General features: G+C 36.6%; 1 long non-coding RNA gene across 2 annotated transcripts in view; it reads right to left on the reverse strand.

Annotated features, from left to right (window-relative positions):
* Nucleotides 1–716: 716 nt before the first annotated feature.
* Nucleotides 717–25,492, reverse strand: part of LOC119539331 — a 749,444-nt gene continuing 724,668 nt past the window's right edge. For both annotated transcript variants that reach the window (XR_005217844.1, XR_005217843.1), the window contains exons 7-8: nucleotides 13,214–13,385; nucleotides 717–888 (exon numbers count right to left, since the gene is read on the reverse strand). This is a non-coding gene — a long non-coding RNA (uncharacterized LOC119539331). The remainder of the gene's footprint in view (nucleotides 889–13,213; nucleotides 13,386–25,492) is intronic.

Here is a 25,492-nt window from a genome sequence, read left to right on the forward strand (position 1 = left end):
ACAACCCTCCTCACTACAGAACTCAAGGGCACCCACAACTTGCCAGTTAGTATATTATAAATGTTCAGATTTATTAAGGGAAAAAGGACAGACATAGGATGCAGCTTTGTTAAATTTTTTTAAGCAAATTCTGATGAAATCCAATATCAATAGCATGGAACTAGTGTTTGAATTGAGCCCCAAGAACTCATTATATTTGCATTCATGTAAACCCCTACATTTTTTCATTAACTAAAATGATTTAACTGCTAATTAAACTAGTTAGTAATCACAATGCAAAATTAATTAAACCATTTAGTAGATAGACGCAGATTGGGCAAAGCATTGTTTTGGACACCATCAAAGTAAGTGCAACTGCAACTCATCGTCAGGCAAAATAGTTCTTAGGGTAAGTAACTTCCCCAGAGAGAAATATGAAGGAATAAAAATCATGCTATTGAGTCTATGATCTTTTATTAAGCAAATGTGCTAGAGTTCAGCTTATCTAGTAAATAGAATACTTAAAGTCTCATAATTGTTTAATAATGAATAAGAAAATTTGTTAAGTGGGCATAGTATTTACAGTAAAATATATCTTTGAGTTTTATGAAGGCAAAATATTAAGGGACATATTGTAAAAATATTGCTCATCTCACCTGAGGAGAGAAGTCCACCAGCCTCTTTCAATCATCAGCCTTTCAATTCCAGGCAATCTTTTATATAATAACAGTCTTCTGTCTAAGAAGTGACCACTTCCTTTGTCAAAAAATGCATCACTTTGACACTCTGGGCATTCTTTTTTTCTTGACATTTTTTCATCTGACCTTGGATTATTTTCTTCTTTGAGTAGCTTCCCACAAAGCATATGATGTAGCAGTCAAGGAGAAAATGGACACTTTGCCCTTAATGCTCAAAAATAGAAAGAGAGTGAAATTTCATTTATCTTTTTTATTTATTTATTTATTTTACTACAAATGCTGGTGACTGTATCCATAGATTTCCCTTGCATGTCACGCTTGGAGTGTGATATTCAGGAACACTAGTTGTCACCTTCTCCCACATCACATGTGCAGGATAATTGTACCTCAGTGGTCTGGGAAGCTAACTACTGATGAGGGCAGCACTTGTTTTCGAAATGGAGAATTTCAGTTCAACTGCTGAAACTGACATAATTTTGGTTTACTTTACAGCCTCCAAAGATAAAATATATTCTATACACTCTATATACATACTTTGAATACCATCACTAATATATTTCATATGATGAAGAATCTACTGTGACTATTTAAAAAATAATACTACTGAAGAGCGTTTGCCACAACCAAAACATAGGGAAGTTAATCCGGATTTTGCTTCAACAGTTAATACTTTGTACATTTCTGATAGGATCTTTTGGATCATTTGAGAAGCTTCTAAGTAGACTTCTTTCAAAATTGGAGTTAGAATAAGCAGATCACAGGGGAATCCATGGGAAAAGAACCAGATTCACAGTGATAAACATAACACATGCTGAAAGAAGGAATTTTGAATCTATGACTAAAATAAGTTTATCAAGAACCAACTCATTTAATGTAAAAGAAATCCTTCGTGTGGTTTCCCCTAGCCAGAGAAGCACATACTGTTTGATCAGCCATAACTGAACAATTGCAGATTTCTTCTCTATGGGAAATATTGGCCATGGGACTGGGCTTTCCAACAAGCCATGCGTCTCCCTCCAGACCATGAGATGGAGGTTTAGCCTTTCAACAATCCAGAATAATTCTTGGTTCCTCTGCAGCACCGCTCCAAACCTAGGTGCCATGGTTTTTGCCATGTTTGATTTGTGGTCTGAGAGTAAGCCTAGGAATGTGGACATCTCAAGAAAAAACCTATAATAGCATCTCCTAATTCTGGGATTTTGATTGGAGCTGGGTGCCAAGAAGGCAGGGCCAATGCACCAGAATGGAAACTGAGTTGCCCAGGCACATGTTTGGATGAGGATCAAAAAGCCCCAATCTCTCTAAATATGATTTTTAAATATGATTTTAAAGCTGCAACATATATTGGAAAAATAAGCCTACTCCCTTTTCTATCTTAAGAAAGTGTTCTGTGTTTGAAATTATTTTCCACAATAATGCTAATGAGAAGAGACCTAAAATAATAATCCTCAACATAAGTGGGAATTGACAAATTGCAAATTCTGTAATTGTATATTTGCAGATGCGCTTTATTGTATCTGTGCTAGGCAATGATTCCTTGACCCCCATCCTAAATGTTAAGTACATTTATCAACCTCCCTTGCCCTGTAGCCCTCCATTCAAGGACCACGATTCAGAATTGGAAGTCGTTGCCTACATCTGTCAGAGTAGTGGCTGGCCTTACATCCAGAGTAGACTTTTTCTTGGTAGTATGATAATATCTTTTCTGTTGCGAGTGGCAGAAAACCAACTCAAACTCTACCTTAAGAAAAAAAATGAGGAAGCATCTGACTCACTAAAATTATAGAAGCAGCATATCCATTAGGCCTTGCTAATCCAGGCTCAAATAGTATTATCCAGTGTTTACCTATTTCCTGTTTCCTTCTGTTTCCTTCTCTTTCTTTCTGTGTATCTCTGAGTCTCTCTCCTTATTCTTTCCTCTCTTCTGTTATTTCAGCTTTCCTTTCCTTGTTCTCAATCGGGAACTCTCCATCTGATTTCTAGTTTAACATTGGTGATGTAGGCAGTATATCTGTACCTAGCTGATGAAATTTTCTTCTTCACTAGCTGGTATGATTCATCCAAAGAAGGTGTTGGGTTGGCAGAAATTCACCGAATTTCTGAAGTAAGTGTCATGAAAACCCAGAAGTCCATAATTGTGCCGGTTTGAATGTATTATGTCCCCCAGAAAAAGCCATATTCTTTGATGCAATCTTGTGGGGCAGACAGAATAGTGGGGATTAAGTTGGAACATTTGGATTAGGTTGTTTGCATGGAAATGTGCTCCACCCAACTGTAGGTGATAACTCTGATGAGATATTTCCATGGAGGCGTGGCCCCACCCATTCAGGTGGGCCTTGATCAGTGGAGCCATATAAATGAGCTGAGAGGCAGAGGGAACTCAGTGCAGCTGTGAGTGACATTTTGAAGAAGAGCTACAGCCAAGAGGGATACTTTGAAGAAAGCACAGGAGCTGCAGATGAGAGACAGTTTGAAGATGGCGGTTGAAAGCAGACTCTTGCTCTGGAAAAGCTGAGAGAGGACAAATATCCCAAGTGCGACTAAGAGTGACATTTTTGAGGAACTGCAGCCTAGAGAGGAATGTCCTGGGAGAAAGCCATTTTGAAACCAGAACTTGGAGCAGACACCAGCCACGTGCTTTCTCTGCTAACAGAGGTCTTCCGGACACCATTGGCCATCCTCCAGTGAAGGTACCCGATTGTTGGTGTGTTACCTTGGATACTTGATGGCCTTAAGATTGTAACTGTGTAACCAAATAAATCCCCTTTTATAAAAGCCAATCCATTTCTGGTGTTTTGCATTCCGGCAGCATTAGCAAACTAGAACAATAATCTTAACACCCTCTCTCACAATGGTTTAGAAATGGAAACTAAAAATATATTTTAATTGGGAGTAACAGTTTTCTTTTCTTATTGCATTCCTTTTCTCTGTTGATATGCCTTTGTTCTTTCATATGTAGAATAAGATGTCAGCTGATTTCACAGATTTTATTCAAATTATCCTTATTTGCTTACAGATTACTGAATGTTGCATATATATATATTTGTCCCTACCTCCTTCTAAGAAAATTTGTTCTTCTGTACTCCTTCATCTCTTTGAAGTATGATTCTAGCAAATAGATTCAACATGTGATGCTGGAAAAAGAAAAAAAAAACAATAAAGCAAAATATAGTACTACTACAGGTTTTGTCTGCAACCAACTGAGGGAGGGTAGTACAATACGGAATTGGAATTTAATCTGTTGTGGATGAGGACTGTGTTGACAATAAATTATTTTCCAAATCTAAAGCAATTATATATATATATATATATATATATATATATATATATATATATATGCATATATATATATATGTAAGCCAGCTTCAAAGACTTCAAATAGATTATTAAAGTTCTTGCAATTAAAAGCGTTTAAAAACCAAAAATAAAAAATGGCCATGTTTGAGAGGTTCCAAGTTCTAATATGTCAGAAAAACTATGAAATGGGTTAGCAGTGCTAAACACACCTACTCTTGCATAGACACAGAAGCAGTTCAGTAAACATTAGTGATATTTTATCTTGTATCAAGGAGTGTTTATGGCATTATTTTGAAGGGTAGATTTCTAAAGGTGGTAGATATTTTTAAACAACCACATAATTAAATTTATATAAGTGTATTTTCACCAGGAAAATTTGAATCATGTGTAAAATAACATACAATGCTGAGATACATACTAAAAATCAGCACTGACCATGTGGAGGATTGATTTTTGAACGGGTAAATCTCTGAATGAAATCTCGGTAGGGGAGAAATATAGGGTTTTAGGCTGCTTTTGATGGAAGATACCATTATGACTGAATGATAGTTTAAAAATCCAACCCCAAACTGAGTTTACATTTTCAGCGTTCAAAGACGAGCTTTCATTTTGTTTGGTTGGTTTATTTTGCTTTCGTTTAATTTTGATAACAAAATTGACTGGTGATTAGGCCTGGGTTTGGTAAACTGGTTGCCTGGTCCTACTCTCTACCTGAGGGTCTTCTGTGGTCAGGGGCCAGCAACAGAGTGCCTCTGGCTTTGTTACTCTAGGGAAAAGCAGCACCTTCTCATTTGCAAGGGTTTATGAGGCTCCTGTGGCAAATCCTGGCTGTAGTGTATTGGGAAAACTCAACCAGCATTACTCTGCCAGGAGCTCAAAGCTGGGCACACCTTCCAGATATGAACCCAGACTGTCGCCTCCTGTCAGACTTAAAATAAGAGCCTACCAGATGCACAACTTAAAGGATTTCCAGGAGGCCTTTATCCTGCAAAATGCAGTCTATGGCTTTATCCACTTTCTGAAATCCTTAATGGAATAGTTAACTATTTGGATTTGCTAAAGCTGACAAAATGTAATATACCAGAAATGGGATGGCTTTTACAATGGGGATTTATTAACTTACAATTTCAAGTTATAAGGCCATGAAGACATCCAAATTAAGGCATCAACAGGATGATACCTCCTCTGAAGAAAGGCTACAGGCAATCCAGACTTCTCTGTCACATGATCAGGCACATGGCGGTGTCTGCTGGTCCTTCTCTCCATGGTTTCATGGCTTCAGCTTCTGGCTCCTCTGTCTGTGGCTTCCTTCCCTTCTTAGCTCCTTTGTCTTTTTCTGTGAGCTTCTCTGAATTTCATCTCTAGCTTCTGTATGTGTTTTATCCTCTTATAAAGGTCTTGAATAAGGTGGGTCACATCTCAACTGAAATAACCTAATCAAAAGGTCCCACCTGCAATAGGTCTGCACTCACAGGAATGGATTAAAAGAACATGGCTGACTTCTGGGAAGATGGTGGATTAGGAGAGACAAAGAAAAATTCTCCTCCATGAAAAACACAAGATAAAGGACAGAAAGCATTCCAGAACAGCAGTTCCAGGGTCCTACCACCTGAACAGGGACTTCTACACCCATAGTGAATATGTACTTGGAGAAACTAAGAGACTGCGTTTAAGACTGGTGAGTGTTCAGCCTGGAATGCAGCCAGAGAATGGGCGGTTGGAGCTGGCTGAGGTGTGGAAGGGAGTGGCCTTCCATGCCCTGGGCACCCTCCTTAGCACTTGGCTCAGGTGATAATCCTTTGCAGACCCGCAGCCAAGAGTCCCCATGCCAGGGACTGGCTGTTGGAGCAGGCAGACAATCATAGAAGGGGGGTAGCTTTCTGTGCTGGTTTGAATGTATTATGTCCCCTGAAAAAGCCATATTCTTTGATGCAATCTTGTGGGGCAGACATATTAGTGGGGATTAAGTTGGAACATTTGGATTAGGTTGTTTGCATGGAAGTGCGCCCCACCCAACTATAGGTGATAACTCTGATGAGATATTTCCGTGGAGGCATGGCCCCACCCATTCATGGTGGGCCTTGATCACTGGAGCCATATAAATGAGCTGACAAACAGAAGGAACTCAATGCAGCTGAAAGTGACATTTTGAAGAGGAGCTACAGCCAAGAGGGATACTTCGAAGAAAGCACAGGAGCTGCAGATGAGAGAGTCTGAAGATGGCTGTTGAAAGCAGACTCTTGCTCTGGAGAAGCTGAGAGAGGACAAATATCCCAAGTGGAACTAAGAGTGACATTTTTGAGGAAGTGCAGCCTAGAGAGGAACATCCTGGGAGAAAGGCATTTTGAAACCAGAACTTGGGAGCAGATACCAGTCATGTGCCTTCCCAGCTAACAGAGTTTTTCCGGACACCATTGGTCATCCTCCAGTGAAGGTACCCGATTGTTGATGTGTTACCTTGGACACTTTATGGCCTTTGTAACTGTGTAACCAAATAACCCCCCTTTTGTAAAAGCTAATCCATCTCTGGTGTTTTGCAGTCCAGCAGCATTAGCAAACTAGAACACTTTCCATGCCCTGTGCAGCCATCTTTGTAGTTGGCTGGGGAGATGACTCTTCACAGCCCCACAGCCGTGAGCTTCCTTGAGGGAATTCGGGATTCAGCAGACTTGTGGCAGCATCCACCCTTCCTCCATGGAAGCCTGCGGTGTGCACAGCCCAGAGGCAAAGATGTCCATGGAAGTGCCAGGAGCCCTCCCCGAATCACAGGGAATCATGGGCACATGGCAGACAGGGACTGTGGAGCATTTGAGCTGGAAGGTGAGAGCTTCCTTTGCAGACCCAGAGTTTTCCACCCACATCCCTGGGAATGGCAAAATGGTGGGATCACTGGGTCCTGGAGCAGAAACTGCCAAACTATGTGGGTCACGCCACCCACCAACAGGGCTGTAGTCCCCAGTGCATGTGGAAAATTGGTGCACTGATTGTACTTCTACATGGTTTGGACCCCCACTCAGTTCACAGAGGAAGCTGAGGAGAACAGGCTTCAGGGTAAGAAGTGGCTCAAGAGCACCATCTGCTGGTAGGTCAAGGAAAGTGTCCTCCGCCAAGCTGTAGCTATGCCAAATCATAGATAAGTGTTCAGATAATCCTGCATGTCCAAAAAGAACAATATCAAGATAAACAAATGGCAAGAGGCCAAAAACAACAGAAAATTAAATGCATATGAAGAAACCAGAAGATACGGATAACCCAAACATCCAAATTAAAAAGCCAGAGGAGACAAAGAACTTGGAGCAATTAATCAAAGAAGTACACACAAACATCAGTGTCATGGCTCAGGATATAAAGACAATGAAGAAGACCTTAGAAGAGCATAAAGAAGAATCTGCAAGAGTAAATAAAATTAGGGGGTCTTATGGAAATAAAAGATACTGTTGATCAAATTAAAGATATTCTTGAGACACATAACAGCAGATTTGAAGAGGGAGAGGAATGAATTAGTGAACTTGAGGACAGAATGATGGATTGTGAAAGCACACAGGAACAAATGGTGGAAAAAATTGAAAAATTTGAAACGGAGCTCAGGGAAATGATGGACAACAGGAAGCACACAAATATAAGAATCATTGGTATTCCAGAAGGTGAAAAGAAGAGTAAAGGGCTAGGAAGAGTATTTGAAAATATTGTTGGGGAAAACTTCCCAATCCTTCTGAACAACATAAATATGCAAATCAAAGATACCCAATGAACTCCAAATAGGATAAATCCAAAGAAACCCACTCCAAGACATATTCTGATCAGATTGTCAAATGCTGAAGAGAAGGAGAAAATTCTGAAAGCAGCAAGGGAGAAGCGATTCACCACACACAAGGGAAACAACATAAGACTAAGTGCTGACTACTCAGCAGGCACCATGGATGTGAGAAGGCAGTGGTATGACATATTTAAAATTCTGAAAGAGAAAAATTGCAACCAAGGATTCTTTATCCAGCAAAGCTCTCCTTCAAAATTTAGGGAGAGCTTAAAATTTTCACAAACAAATCCTGAGAGAATTTGTTAACAAGAGATCTGAAACACTAAAGGGAGCTCTACCAGCTGAGAACAAAAGACAGGAGAGAGAGAGGCCTGGAGAAGGGAACAGAACTGAAGAGTATTAGTAAAGGTAACTTAAAGAAAATAAACAGAGGGAAAGGGAAAAATACATCTGACAAATAAAAACCAAAGGATAAGATGGTTGAATCGAGAACTGCCTTCACAGCAATAACATTGATTGTGAATAGATTAAACTCCCCAATTGAAAGATATAGATTGGCAAAATGGATTGAAAATTTTGAACCATTAATATGCTTCTTACAAGAGACTCATCTTAGACCCAGCAACACAAAAAGATTGAAAGTGAAAGGATAGAGAAAAATATTCCACTCAAGCTGCAGCCAAAAGAAAACAGGGGTAGCAGTATTAATCTCAGATAAAATAGACTTTAAAAGAAAGGATGCCATAAGAGACAAACAAGGACACTATATAATAATAAAAGGGACAATTCACCAAGAAAAAAATAACAATCATAAATGTCTATGAACCCAATCAAGGTGCTCCAAAGTACATGAGACAAACATTGGTAAAACTGAAGGAAGAATAGATGTGTCTGCAATAATCTTGGGAGATTTCAATACATCGCTGCCCCCTGTAGATAGATCAACCAGATAGAGAACCAATAAGGAAATTGAGAATCTTAACAATGTGATAATTGATTTAGATTTAACAGACATATATAGAGCATTACATCCCAAATCACCAGGATACACATTCTTCTCTAGTGCTCATGGAACTTTTTCTGAAATAGATCATATGCTGGGGCATAAAACAAGCCTCAATAAATTTAAAAAGATTGAAATTATTTAAAGCATATTCTCTGACCACAATGGAATGCAACTAGAAGTCAATAACCATCAAAGGTCTAGAACATTTGCAAATATATGGAAGTTAAACAACATACTCCTAAACAATCAGTGGGTCAAAGAAGAAACTGCAAGAAAAAATTGCTAAATATCTAGAGACAAACGAAAATGAGAACACAACATAACAAAACTTATGGAATGTAATGAAGGTGGTATTGAGGGGGAAATTTATAGCTCTAAATGCATACATTAAAAAGGAAGAAAGAGCTAAAATCAAAGAACTAATGGAATAACTGAAGAAGCTAGGAAATGATCAACAAACTAATCCTATAGCAAGTAGAAGAAAATAAATAACAAGGATTAAATTAAAAATAAATGATATGGAGAACAAAAAATGATAGAGAGAATAAATAAAACCTTAAGTTGGTTCTTTGAGAAGATCAACAAGATTGACAAACCCTTATCTAGACTGACAAAGTAAAAAAGAAGACCCAAATAAACAGAATCAAAATGAGATGGAGATAATTACTACAGATCCCAAAGAAATAAAAAAAATCATAAGAGGATACTATGAACAACTGTATGCCAACAATCTAGACAATTCAGAGGAAATGGACAATTTCTAGAAACACTTGAACAACCTAGACTGACCCAAGAAGACCTTAACAAACCAATCACAAGCAAAGATATCCAATCAGTCATCAAAAAATCTACCTACTAAAAAAATCCCGGGGCCAGATAGCTTCACAGGGGAATTTTACAAACTTTCCAAAAAGAACTGACACCATTCCTACTCAAACTATTTCAGAAAATTGAAGAAAATGGAACACTACCTAACTCATTTTATAAAGCCGACATCACTGTAATACCAAAACAAAATAAAGATACTACAAGAAAGGAAAACTACAGGTCAATCATCCTTATAAAGATGCAAAAATTCTCAACAAAATACTTGTAAATCAAATCCAAAAATACATTAAAAAAATCATACAACATGACCAAGTGGGGTTCAGCCCAGGTATACAAGGATGGTTCAACATTAGAAAATCAATCAGTGTATTACAACACATTAACAAATCAAAAGGGAAAAATCAAATGATTATCTCAATTGATGCTGAAAAAGCATTAAACAAAATTCAGCAGTCTTTTTTTGATAAAAACACTTCAAAAGGTAGGAATTGAAGGAAACTTCCTCAATAGGATAACGAGCATATATGAAAAACCCACAGTCAGTATAGGACTCAATGGTGAGAGACTGGAAGCCTTCCCTCTAAGATCAGGAATGAGACAAAGATGCCCGTTGTCATCACTGTTATTCAACATTGTGCTAGAAGTTCTAGTCAGAGCAATCCAGCAAGACAAAGAAATAAAAGACATCCAAATTGGAAAGGAAGAAGTAAAACTGTCATTATTTGCAGATGATATGATCTTATATTTGGAAAACCCTGAGAAATTGATGACACGGCTACTTGAGCTAATAAACAAATTCAGCAAACTGGCACCACACAAGATTAATGCACAAAAGTCAGTAATGTTCCTATACACTAGAAATGACTCAGCTGAAGAGACACTCAAGAAAATGATTCTATTTTCAATAGCAACTAAAAATATCAACTACCTAGGAATAAACTTAACCAATGATGTAAAAGACCTCTACACAGAAAATCACATAACTTTACCAAAAGAAATAAAAGGGGACCTAAAGAGATAGAAAGATATTCCATGTTCACGGATAAGGCTAAGATGTCAATCTGACCCAAACTGATCTACCAATTCAATGCAATTCCAATCAAAATTCCAGCAACATACTTTGCAGCATTAGAAAAGCTAGCTATCAAATTTATTTGGGAGGGAAAGGGGCCTTGAATTGCTAAAAAAATTCTACGAAAGAAAAATGAAGTGGGAGGACATACATTTCCCGACTTTGAAGCCTAAATAAAGCCAAAGTAGTAAAAACAGCATGGTATTGGTACAAAGATAGACATATTGATCAATGGAATCAAATTGAGAATTTGGAAATAAACCCCCAGATCTGAACTGGGACAGAACAGTCTTTTCAACAAATGGGGCTGGGAGAACGGGATATCCATATTTAAAAGAATGAAAGAGGACACCTGCCTCACACCTTATAAGAAAATTAACTCAAAGTGCATCAAAGGCCTCAATAAGACAGTACGATAAAACTCTTAGAAGATAATGTAGGGAAACATCTTCAAGACCTAGTATTAGGAGGTCACTTCTTAGACCTTACATCCAAAGCACAAGCAATGAAAGAAAAAATAGGTAAATGGGAATGCTTCAAAACCAAAAACTTCTGTACCTCAAAAGAATTTGTCAAAAAGGTGAAGAGGCAGCCAATGCAACTGGAGAAAATATTTGGAAAACTTGTATCTGATAAAAGACTGATATCTTGCATATATACAGTAATCCTACAACTCAATGGCAGTAGTACAAACAGCCCATTTATAAAATGGGCAAAAGGTATGAAAAGACATTTCTCCGAAGAGGAAATACAAATGGCTAAAAAACAAATGAAAAAATATTCATCTTCTCTAGCTATTAGGGAGATGCAAATCAAGATCACAGTGAGATATCATCTCACACCAATAAGAATGGCTGCCATTAAACAAACAGGAAACTACAAATGTTGGAGGGGATGTGGAGAAATTGGAACTCTTATTCATTGTCAATGGGACTGTATAATGGTATAGTCACTCTGGATGGTTTGGTGGTTTCTCAGAAAACTAGATACCAAGTTACCCTATGATCCAGTAATTTCATCTCTCAGTATATACTCAGAAGATCTGAAAGCAGTGACATGAACAGATATTTGCATATTGATGTTCATAGCGGCATTGTTGACAATTGCCAAGAGATGGAAACTACCCAAATGTCCTTCAACAGATGAGTGGATAAACAAAATGTGGTATCTGCACACAATGGAATACTATGCAGCAGTAAGAAGGAATGAGATCATGAAACATGACAACATGGAAGAACCTTGAAGACATAATGCTGAGTAAAATAAGCCAGGCACAAAAGGAGAGATAGTGTATGTTACCACTAATGTGAACTCCATGAACAATGTGAAATAAGTGTCTTATAATGTAGAATATAGGGAACCTAGAGATAGACAGAAGCTAGTAAAGGGGGAATGATAATCCAATATGTACAGATATGATATTGAGGGTGATTTTAATGGTATGGGAATAGTCAGAGGTGACTATGGTTCGTTAATGGGATTATAAGTATCAGCAACTCATTGAAGGCAAACGTTCATAAATGGTCATTTAAAGGCATGTAACCCACAGAGTAGCACCACAAACCTAAATAAGTATTAGTATGATATAAGGTATGACACTGGTGCAGAGGGTTAACAACATTGTGGTATGGAAAAACTACCCATTATATATTAAAGACTTTATTTAACAGGAATATCTTACCAACACTACACTAATACTAGGGGTGAATAATTAGCAGCTGATAAGAGCCATGGGATGTATTATGTTATGATCATTGTTTAAAGTTGAGAGTGATGATGATTGTACAACTAAGTGAAGATAATGTAAGAAACTGACCTTTATCTTGGGATAAAATATATATTAAGTGAAAATAGGAACCCACTACTTAATAAATCAAGCCCTTGACTTGAGACATGTCCTTGTGAACCTTAGGGTTGTGAATGGGAGGCTGAGCCTTCCTATAATTATGTCTAAGAGGTTCCTCCAGGGAACCTCTTTTGTTGCTCAGATGTGGCCTTTCTCTCTCTAAATCCAACTCGGTAAATAAAATAAATTCACTAACCTCCCCCCCAACAAGGGATATGACTCCCAGGGGAATGAATCTCCCTGGCAACATGGGACATGATTCCCAGGAATGAGCCTGGCCCTGTCAGCTAGGGATTGAAAAATGTCTGCTTGACCAAAAGGGTGAAAAAGAAAGCAAACAAACTGAGGTCACAGTGGCTGAGAGATCCCAAATAGAGTCGAGAGGCTATCCTGGAGGTTTTTTTTATGCAAGCTCCAGCTAGACACCCAAAATGGCCACAGTATGTCATACCCTTACCAAAAGTAGTCCCCAAATACCTAGGTCCCTACCTGATTCACTTACTAAGTTATATCCTTCAAAAACTTAAATCCACCAGAGTGTTCCTATGCCAGACAAGTCCTAAAACCCAGAGGCAACAGCCTCTTCAAGAACAACAATCAGATGCAGCCCCCTTCCCCATACTGTCAACACCCCCTTTCAATATGAACAAGTTAGGGTGCTCACTGCCTAGACACCCCTGAAGATAGAGAAAGAGATTAAGTGAGAGGAAGGGGTATGAGGCCTACTTACCATATTGAGGGTACTCTTTATTTCTCTTTATCACCTGTTGCTACCTGCTATCAAGCACACATGTATATAACATTTCTTTGGGGTTTCACTCCCTTAACGAGAATGTTAACTTCTTAAAGGCAGGATGTGGGTGGTTTGTTCAGTGCTCTATTCCCAGAGCCTATAACTGTACCTGCAAAAGAGTAAGTATTGAATAAATGAATGAATTATGCTTATATATACTAATTATGTTTATTTTTTGCATTTCTGTGTTTATTATTTATCAACACTAATTATTGACTTATTTGCACAGTAGAGTACAGACTTTTCCCTAAGTCAAAATTAGTCCCTTCCTCAAACTCTATGCAACCCTGTCACATTGACAAAACTATGATAAAATCTAGTGAAATAAAAAGTAAACAAAATTAAACTGCTTTTTTTTTTTTAATGCAGAGCACAAAGTTTTAGATAGGCTCTAAGGAACCAAAACAAGAGTGAAAGCTCTAAATCAAAGCTATTTTTCTCCCCAAAGAGCTACCAGGATAGTTTATTTTCTGGCTTTTTTTTTTTTTTTTTTCCTCTCAGTTTCTTATTAATACCCTCAAAAAGGCTAAACTTATGCAGTTACTTTTGTGAAAAATACTGCTAGCAAGCTACCTTTTATGTTGAGTTTACAAATCTATAACAAAATATTTTCTTCCTCCTAAGCAGCCTTTGTCAATAGCTATCACCTTAATTAAGGTGGATAGCAATCTGTGATCCAAAACCGAGATGCACCCTATCTCATAGAAGTTTCTGTCTTGCATCCCCTGATAAAATCCCAGGCAACATAAACAATAATAAAGCAATAGCAGGTGTTGCCCCTAAGAAAAAGAATAAACACTTTGAAATAGATAAAACTCCCAGTTAAGCCATTTAAAACATGTTTTTTTTTTTTTTTTTCCATTACAGAATAAGCATGGCGAGGGAAAGAAATAATTTATATGTGACAATTACAGCCCGGGATGACTCACCTTTTGCACAAATGAGTCTAAGTACATTGTAAAGCAAGGATTAGCATGTGTGTGCATGTCAACAGCAGCCTCAAGTTAAGTTGCTTTGCTACTTTGTTCTTAATAGCTCAGAGCTCTTTGCCAATAAGAGCTCATAAGTATCAAAAAAAAAATCTCAATAGAAGAGGGAGTTTTCTGTGATTCCCTTAAAGCTACATAAAACTGGAAGTAAAAAAAAAAAAAAAGGTGATGACTTGAGTGGGAGTCTACATAGACAAAGAAGGAGGTACAATGAAACTGCTACTTTGCTAGTGAAATTAATCATTGTCAAAAGTCTACAGGGATATTTCAGAAATTTTACTCTTTGCCTCAGTTCTCCACTGAATTTTCTAGCATGGGTAAAACCTATGTCAAATCTCAACCGGATTTCTAAGTTGGGTTCTAAAGCAACTGCATTTTAAGATCTAAAGGAAGACATTTAACTATAGAGAAAGCCCTCAGGCTTAATTAAGCCTTGAAGCTACAACACAAAACAAAACCAAGCAAAGAAAACACACAAACCAACATAGGAATTTCCTCAATAGTTCAAATGTGGGGACCACGTCCTAGCTTCAATGATATAACCAGTCTGTGGAGAAGTGTTATGCTCATGAATTAAATCTAATGAAGTCAGGGGAATATATGACAGGAAGAAACCAGGAAAAGCTTAAAAGAAGGGATATATCATAGGGATATTCACATGCCCTAAGTGCTTTGCAGATATCTTTTGTGTTCTAGCAGCTATGTCTAGGATATTTCTTCATTTTGTTCGCAGTAGACTAGAGAGGAGTTTATTAAAGACAAGGATGTCATAAAAGATCAGCAGAATTTTCTCTGTGTCCCAGAGAGCTTGTCAGTCTTGTCTTTAAAAAATAAAAGAAAAACAAGCACAACAATTTTGGGGGGAAAAAGCCACAACATATTATTTTTGTCCTTAATAATTTGCCCTGCAGCTAAATTCTGAAGCTCTCCTGAAAATATCATCTTTGCAGTTGAACCAAGTTTTAACCCAGCAGTAACTGGAAATGAACAATAAAAACAAAATTTTGAAAAAAATATGACAAAGTAGGAGTATATGCAATAATCTCTCAATTAGCATTAACTAAGAATCTATTGATGAACCACAGAACTTGTTAATTACTGACCACTATGTGAAATAGAGTTTGGAATGAAAAAACTTTTCAGACATCATCCAGATTCAGCAAATAGGAAGCTTCAACTCTGTTGGAAATGTAAGAATGTTTCATAAAACAACTAGGGAATAAATCACCTTGGCTTATATAAGTAAAACTGAATTACATATTTTTAAAGAGGGATTTTAGAAATAAAGAAGGAAGAGATTGGCTGTTACTATACTTCTCTTACAGATTTGACTTCTCCCTGTTTTCCAAACTTCTTTCACATTTCTACGTCTCTGACCTTGGTGTTCTAGAAACTTGGAATATGTTTCCTTTTGTCCTTGCTCTTTTACAAAACGTTATCTTTTCCTTCTCTAAGGTCTAACTCAAACAGCACCCTTTCCTTAAGGTCTGCCCCAGTTTTCCCAACTTAGCAATCATGTCACCCCATTGTAATATCTATAGCCATCTTCAGGAAATAACTCATTTTTCTGTCTGTATTTTGTGCTATCCTTCATATGACAGAGGAAACTGAGAGCTGATTAAATAGCAAGGCCCACCTCAGTACACACCTAATATTAAAAAGTGACTAATTAGAGTCAAAGTCAGTGGCAAACATCTTTAAATGGATAGTGGGTTCTTACATTTATTTAAAATTTTTGCCCTTGATTGAAATATTCTCTAAGAATTAAACAGCTAAGTTAAAAGTAGACGATTAAACATTGGTTGGTTCAAAGAAAAAGGACAATTGACCAGATAATGCAACCATGTATTTAAGCATGAGGTTGCTTCAGTTTTCACTAGAATCATAGTTATGTATCATGGTGTTAAGTGTTTTCCATTATATTTTCATTGTATTGAAAAAATTTTAAAGATTGATAGTATCTAGCATTGATGGGATCATAAGGAAATGAGAGCACTTATGCACTGTTTGTGAGAATGTAGCATTTTGAAGGGCAATTTTGCATTGCTTATTAAAACTTAAAGTATATGTTTACCATTAAGTGAAGTAATTCCATTCCTTACACTTAACATTTAATATAAGAATATTAATATGTTGCACAAAGACATTTTCAAGAATGTTCATTGTGCATATGTGTGATTAAAAAATCAGAAATTAAACACTAATATATAGGAGTAAATAAACTATGATAGGTTCATTGTATGGAATAGTATGCAGCACTGAAAAATAAATTCAATCTGTGTGTTTGGACTTGCAAATAGCCCTAAAAAATTTGGTGAAAATGTGAAAAAGACACAAAAAACATGCATAGAATAGACATATTTGTAAAACAACAGTAAAATTTAATTTATATATGTATGTAAATGTAAAAAATGCACTGCAAAATGTATATAAAAATGTATTTACATACATATTATATATGTATGTAAACGTATTATAAAAAATGTACTGTAAAGTGATCCCCACTAAACTGTTAATATGGGGTCTTAGTTTTTCAGGCTTCTGTGACAAATACAACACAATGGGTTAGCTTAAACAGTAAGCATTTATTGGCTCATGGTTTTGAGGCTAGAAGAAACCCCAAATCAAGACACTGGCAATGCTTGTTTTCTCTTGGAGCATTCTGGTGCTGGATGCTGACTATCCTTGTGGGTCCTTGGCTTGTATCTGTGCCTTCTGTCACATGACAATGTCCTCTCCTTTTGCTTCTCTTTTGGTTTCCTCCGACTACCAGCCTCTCCCTGTGGTATACTCCAACTTCTGGCATCTGGTTTCTTCTCTTTATAAGACCTCCAGTAATATGGATTAAGAAGCACCCTCATTGAGTTGGGCCACACCTTAATAAAAACAACATCTTCAAAGATCCTATTTACAATGCTTTCACAGCCAAAGGGATGTAGAACATGTAGTTTGTTGAGGCACATACTTCAGCGTACCACCAGTGATTACATCTGGAGAAGGAGAAGAGAATGGCAAGAGGATTTTGCATGCTGTGCACTGATTAAATTTTTAAAAGGATGATGTATTCAATTATCATGTCACTTAGAAATACTCTCAACTAAAAATAATCAATTATGTTCATGATAATAATTTGAAAATGGGACATGCCTGTCTCCCAGTCTTTCAGATCTTTAAAAAACCCCTTTTTAATTATAATAATAATGTATAATGATAACAATAACAGGGATTATTGTTGATAATTTCTCACTGAGAAGAACAATGTGGACATATTTTTGAGATTTGTTTCCAGTCATGCTAAGGAACAGTAATGAGTTTTGTCTTCTCACCTTAAACAAATAGAATATCAGACATATACAAAATATCTATTTTCGAATATTGGATAGCAGGTAGCACAGTATTGCTATCACTGGGAGAAGGCCAAAGGAAAAAAAAATGAAATGAAACCTGTGATTCCCAAGTTTACTGCCCAGGTGCAGGTTACAGGCTGCAATGTAGGAAGAGGGAAATAAAACAGAGGTCAGCAACATTGCAGAGTTGAGGAGACAAATATCAGAATTTAGGGTGGCTTGAATTTCTATGACAAAATTCTGAAAAGGAGTAGCTGCACATAGAGGGAACTCTGAAGGTTCCTCTCGGAGGATACTCTCAAGTTTTTGGCTGACTACTGATCAGCATATGCACAAGACAAAACTACCCAATGCCAAGAACCACCAGAAAACAGTAGGCTGAACAATTCAGGAGCACACAGAGGCCTGTGAATAGTTTGTATTTTCACCAGCCAGAATGGGGAGACCACAAAATACAAGGAGCATCAGTTAGTGTTCTCAGATTTTAACCTTGCACTGGGGCTAAATTAATCCTAGACTAATGACTTCTCTGAATGCCACTAACAAATCTTAACAGGAAAACCTTGAAAAACCCAACTGATTCCAACTAAGCTAACAATATATAAGAAAAAATTCCAACGTTAGTTAAATATATATAACAAAATATAGCATTTATAATGTCTGGCATTTATGTAAAATTTACCCAGCATTCAATGAATAAGGAAAATATGACTCTATTAGCAGAAGTAAAATCAATTAATAGAAATAGACCTAGAAATGAAAGAACTATGGAAATAAGAACACAAGGACAATAGTACCATGATTATAAAAATGTTCCACAGATTTAAGAATGTAGAAAAAGAAAATATCATGATGAGATGATAAATAGAAGATATTTTTAAAGGCAGTCAGCATGGAATTTCTGGCAATGAAAAACAGAATATCAGACGAAGAAAAATATACTGCATAGAACTAACAACAGATTATCTATTGCAGAAGAAAATCTCAATGAATTTGAAGACACACAATAGAAACTATCCAAAATGAAAAATATAGAGGAAAAAGCCTTTTAAAAATAACAGAGCATCAGTGATTTAGGGAACCATAGCCTAAATTCACGTAATTGAAAACACATGAGGAAAGGGGAGGGAGCAAACATAAAATGTAATGGAAGAAATAATTTTTTCTAAATTTTATGAAAATTATAAACCGATATGTCAAAGAAGCTGAAAGAACTCCAAACAGAAGAACCTAAATAAAACCATACCAAGACAAATCATAATCAAATTCTGAAAATAAACAAAGAGAAAAAGACCTATTATGTACAGAGGAGCAAAGAATACAATTACAGCAGATTTTGCATTAGATACTCTGTAAGTCAATGAACAGTAGTTTGAGACTTTATAATACTGGTGGGGGGAGAAACACAGTTGTTTACTGTATTAGTTAGGGTTCTCTAGGGAAACAGAATCAACAAGAGATATCTATAAATATAAGATTTTATAAAAGTGTCTCATGTAACTGTGGGTATGCAAGAGTCCAAATTCCATAGGGCAGGCAGCAAACTGGCAACTCTGATGAACGTGTTTGATGAACTCCTCAGGCAGCAAACTGGAACTTCAATGAACCCCTCAGGAAACACTTCGCTGGTTAGCTGAATAAGTGCAGTTCCTCTAACTGTCTTGCTTAAAAGTCTTCAACTGAATGGATTAAATCCAGCTGAGTGAATTCTCTCATTGTGGAAGATACACCCTTCGTTGATGTAATCAGTCACAGCTGCAGCCAATTGACTGATGATTTAATAAACTAGCCTTCTGGTTTATTAACCAGCCACAAATGTCCTTGCAGTAATGGTTAGGCCAGTGCTTGCTTGACCAGACACCTGGGTACTCTCACCTGGCCAAGCTGACACAGGAACCTAATCATCACATTTACCTAGAATTATATACACAGAGAAAATATCTTTCAAAAATAAAGGTGAAATAAAGAACAATTCACACACACACAAACACACACACACAACAAACACACAAGTAATCAGTAGCATGCCTATACTACAGTAAATGTTAAAGGAAATTCCCTAGGAGAAGGGAAAAGATCCAGATGGAAATCTACAAAGAGGAAATGGTAAATATTTTGATAAATATAAAATGCATATTTTTCAATTTTTGCTCTCTTTAAAAGATAATTGACTACTTAAAGCAAAAAATAATGTATTACAGTTTATAACATGTATATTTAAAATACAATATGATAATAGCACAAAGAATAAGAGGGAGATTGAATAAAATTACACAGTTGTTGATTTTTGCATTTAATGAGAAGTGGTATAATATTCTTTGAAGATCAGTTAAATTAACTTTTAAGTTATGTTAAAGATGCATGTTGAAATCCTAGAATGACAATGCAAACATGAGACACTGGTAATTATCCAGTAGGAGAGATAACATTAAACAAAAAGTACATAATTATTTGAAAATGAGGCAATAAGAAAGAAGCAAGGAACAAAGAACAGACCAGAAAAATATATAAACAGCAATTGTTAGATTTAAATTCAATCAGATTAATTATTACAGTAAGTATAATTGGCCTAAAAATTCCAATTAAAAAGCAGAGATTGTCAGAGTGGATAAAAATATACACCCAAGTACAAGAAACTCACATAAGCAAATAAAAGAAATCCAACTTAAATATAAAGACTCAGACTGGTTAAAAATGAAAGGATGAAGAATATATATATAAGTCTAGCCAAGAGAAATGGAATGGCTATATTGAGATCCAACTAAGTGTTCATACTCTTTTCTAAGAAAATGATTTAGAGGAAATTTTTTTAGAATGCAAACTTTTCGTCAGTTAGAAAATAATTCCTCTCCGTTTCTATGTAAACTTCCTGGAATTTCCACCTCCTAAGGAGGAAATCTCCCATTTAATGTTATACACATTTAGATTTATTCTCTCAACTGCTACATCACTTCCTAGCTTAAATTTAGGCATTTTGAGCCCTAATGAGCATAATTTTCACTCAACTCATCAGGGCTCCACTGTTATTTGATGCCCTGTAATAGACACCTAAACTGAGACTTACTACAACGAAGTGATGAAGTCACTGGGACAAATCTAGAAATCTATTGGCATAACACTTGGTAGCAGGAATACACATATAACTAGACATGTATGTAGCAAAAGACTGACAATTTCCAGGTCATTGTCTAAGACAACCATAGAGAGCCATAAGCAATTTTGAAAAATTTGTGTTTATAAGATTGCAAAATTGTCCAACAAACCACAAAGGCAATGTTTAAATCTTTCTTTTAACTTGCAGAGAACAAAACAAAATAAAAAAAAAAATTAAAAAGAAAATTAAAAAAAAAACATCCTGCAGAGACAGATGCAGAAAGGAGGCTATTATCTCAAGTACTGGATGATTTTAAGCCAAAAACAGAAGCATTAGTATGGGATCTTGCAGAACAGGCACACATGTCATCACTTTTGAGTAAAGTAATTACAAATTTGGCACCAGCAAAAGGTTTTTAATTGCCAAAATGTGGCAGTTTAAGTAGCAAATGATTACCACCACTTTGAGCAGGTCTGACCATCCATCAGTTATTAATTCCCTTGGCACATCATTGCATAACATTGATATTTCTGGGCAAATGAGCTAGCATGGCTTGAGTTCACTGAAACCCACTTCTGCAGCCTGGTCATTCCTCAAGGTTACAATTTGACTGTGAAATACAATGACTTAAAATTACAACTTGACCATGAGATACAATTATCTCTATGATCATTTTTGGTGACTGTCATGCTCAAATATATTTTTGAGGAGAGTATTTTCTCTCTGCCTATAGTAATTACAAGGGTTAGAAATATTTTCAGAATTCCTGATAAAAATATAAGAAAATAATTGCCTACATTATAATTTATTCTTCATTGATGTCTGCCCTGTTGTTTTCAGTGCTCATGTGCATAAACTTTCTTGTGTAATTTAAAAAAATCTCATTTTGACTGTATTACACTGGTTAAATTATTCACAGAGTTGTTGAAGTTTTTCCTTAGATGGTGTTCTTTTGCAACTTCTTTGAATAAAATAAAATTGATGCAGCATTTGTCATTGTCTAAAATTATATTTTATTTTAATGTGTTTATTTTATTTTTTTTTTGTTTCTTACTTGTTTGTCTACCACATTAGAGTGTAAGCTCCAGTGGGGAAGGTCTTTCATTATCTGCCTTGCTTCATCAGTATATCACCAGCCTTGACAATAGTGACTAGTCCATAGCAAATTTCAATAAATACTCATCAAATGAATGAGTAGAATTCCACAGATGTTTCCAGAAAACACATGATGGTTGATAATGTCGTTATGCTCTTTTTGAAAGACAAAGACAAAAAAAAAAAAAAAAAAAAAAAGATAGAGACAGCTAGTTTTTGTAGCTATCTCTGAATAATAAAAAGTTTCCTTTCCCAATTTATGATGAAAAATCAATAAATATGCCAAGTATGCTCTGATCAAAATGGTGAAGTAAGAAATTTCAGGGCTTTTACCCCCACAGAAGTTTTCAATAACAGGAAGAACTTGCAGAAACATATTTCTCAAATCTCCAGAAAACAGTTAAAGGATTGAAGTAATAGGGTGAGCCCTAAATCAAGAAAAGGCATCTTAAAAGTGGTAGGATCTCATGGTGCCCTGGCTGGCCACTACCGTACACCCTCACCAGCTTGGCACAGAACCAGCCCACAGTCTCAGAGTGGATCCCTGGTCCCAGTTGCAGAGAAAGCAGGGTAACCCTCGTGCACATACTAGGAGCATGTATATCCTGCCCAGTCTGTCTGATGGCAGCCTAAGGGACTTGCTGTTCCAGACCTTGCCCTGCATCAAGGAGCCAGCTCACAGAGCTCTCCTGCAGAATGCTATGGGGCAGCAGTCAAGTGATGGGTGCCTGGAGCAAGGGGTTTCTAGCTGCAGGACATACAGTACAGTGCCCTGAACCATGAGGAAACTGTTTCCTATGGAAGAGGGGACATTTGTAACCATGTAAATGGGGGAATTCCTAAGACCAAACATGCATGCCCATGACAAGACACAAGCACGTAAAGAATCAGGGAGGCTCTGTGTTTTGGCCTGGAGCTATTCTCTGAACTCATTTTATGGATAAGTCATGAAGGAGGGCACTCACAGACAATCTGCAAAGACTGTGTCCTCTTTTTCTTCCTTCTTTTTTTTTTTTTCTTAGCTCCTGGCAATAAAAGAAAGCTGCATTGACACTAATTGGATATAAGCTCCAGAAAAAGATGCCTCAGAGTCTAAATTCCAATGATACATTAAAATATCAAAATGTCTTGTTATCAACCAAAGTTTACAAGACATGTAAAGATACAGGAAGTGATGGCCCAGGCAAAGGAGAAGATGAAAGCATTAGAAATCATCAGTGAAGAGGAACAGACATGGAACATACCAGACAAACATGTTTGAAAATGGTCCTAAATACGCTCAATGAGCTAAAGGAAAACATTCACACACACACACACACACACACACACACACACACACACACACAATACTAAAGCAAATTAGGAAAATGATAGGTGAGCACAAAGAGAACATAAATACAGAGACGGAAATTTAAGGAAGCAAACAAAGCTAAGTCCACAGTAACAGAAATTAAAAAGTACCCTAGAGGAATTCAACAGAAGCAGAAGGTTGGAGCTGGTAGAATAAAGAATCAGTGAGCTTGACGATAAGAGGGGGGAAACCATCTAACCTGAAGACCAGAAAGAAGGAAAAATGAATAAAAAGAAACAGAGCCTGAGAAACATGTGGAACACCACTGAATGCACCAACATATGCATTGTGGGGTCTCAGAAGGAGAAGAAAAGGAGAAAACGGCAGAGGGTATACTCAAAGAAATAAAGGCTGAAAATTTCCCAACTTAACAAAAGACCCGAATGTACACATCCAAGAAGCTCAACAAACTCCAAACAAGATAAACCCAAATACGCACACTATACGGAGTATCATAAACAAACTGTCAAATGCCAAGGGTGAAGAGCAACTTCTGGAAGCTGCAAGAGGGAAACAACATGTTGTGTACACAGCAGCCTCCATAAGAACAAATGCCAATTTCTCGTCAGAAACCATGGAGGTTAAGGAGACAGTGGGTTGAAAGAATTAAAGTGCTCAGAGAAAAAATTGCCAAGAAAGAAATTTACATCCAGTGAGACTTATTTTCAAAAATGAGGGAGAGATTAAGACATTCTCAAATAAACAAAAGCTGAGGGAGTTCACCACTAGATCTGCCCTACAAGCAACGCTAAAGAGAGTTCTTCAGACTGACAGCAAAGGACGCTAGGTGATGAATCAAAGCAGCACAATGAAATTAAGGCCTCTGTAAAGGTAACTAATCTGGGTAATTATAAATGCCAGTTCTATTGTATTGTATTTTTTGGAATGTAACTCCACTTCTTCCTTCTTACAGGTGCTGAAATGCACATGCATAAAAAGTAATGAAAAATCTATTGTTTTGAACACAGCATACAAAGGTAATTTGTAACAAGCATGAAAACGTATAGGGGGTTGGAGATGTATAGGAATACTGCTTGTATATGCTATTGAAGTTAAGTTGGTATCAAATCAAAATGGTTATTTATTTAGGATGTTAAATTTTAACTCCATGGCAATAACAAAGAAAACTGTGTGCTTATATCGATGTTAAATTTCCTTAGTATGGTAACTGCGCTTAAGATGGTTACATAAGTGAATATTCTGGTTCTTAAGAAATGTAAATGGCATTGTTAAGTAGGCAGGGAGCAGGATGTATATAACCTACACTCGTGTTCAGAAAATGGACAGATAGACACAGAGATGGACAGACTGACAGATAAACGGATAGACAGAATGATACAACAAGTAGAGAAAACTATTAAAATTGGTGGATCTGGGTAATCTGGGCGTTTAGGGTTATGCTGGAGTTCTCTGTATGGTTTTGTATTATTTTTTGTTTACGTCCTCTAAGTTTGAAAGTAGTTTAAAATAAAAAGCTAAAAAATTATGCCAATACAGAGTATAATTACTTACGTTTTTTAGTTGCTTTACGGACTCCATGACTAATTCAGACAGATAATATGAAATACGTAAGATTTTAAGTCATGGAGAGGTTTATTTTGCTGAATGGAGTGCACAAGTAAAACAAAATTTTGCAAATTTATTTGTGAGATGTAATATAAAGAAATCCCATTTTATTTCTATGGTCATAAATTTAAAGTGACAAAATTACCTTTCTAAGATTTATGGTCACATGGATTCCATATATGATGCATCAGTCTGAGTTCTCCAGAGAAACAGAACCAATAGGGTATGAAATGAAAAAAAAAATATATACACACACACACACACACACACACACACACATGTGTGTGTGTGTGTGTGTGTGTGTGTGTATATAAATGACTGGATGAGACTTACCTGCATTACTGAGTGTCATCTCCTTTACTTAAGGCCAACTGACTGTAGATGCTAATCCCATCTCCAAAATACCTCCAAAGTAACAGCTAGACCAGTACTTGTCCATACTGGACATAACTGGAACCAGAACCTCACCAAGTTGACACATGAAATTAACTACCACCTATGGCTTAGTAGTAAGTTTCTTCACGTCAAAGAAATTGATGAATCCAAAAAAAATTCTTTGTTTTCTTATGTACAAAAATCCAAGTGTAAAAATAATTTACAATAGTTAGAAATAATTACACATGTAAAAAGTAATTTGCAATAAGCTACAGAAATGAAACTGAGACAGTAAATCCTCCATCCATTACCTTAGAGAAAACATTGTGGCCTCTGATGTGCGTGATGTCATTATATGTAATAGTCTACACGTTTAATCTCAGCTCTCACCTGAGAGGT

The sequence above is a fragment of the Choloepus didactylus genome, chromosome 7, assembly GCF_015220235.1.
Source record: "Choloepus didactylus isolate mChoDid1 chromosome 7, mChoDid1.pri, whole genome shotgun sequence".
NCBI lineage: Eukaryota > Metazoa > Chordata > Mammalia > Pilosa > Megalonychidae > Choloepus > Choloepus didactylus.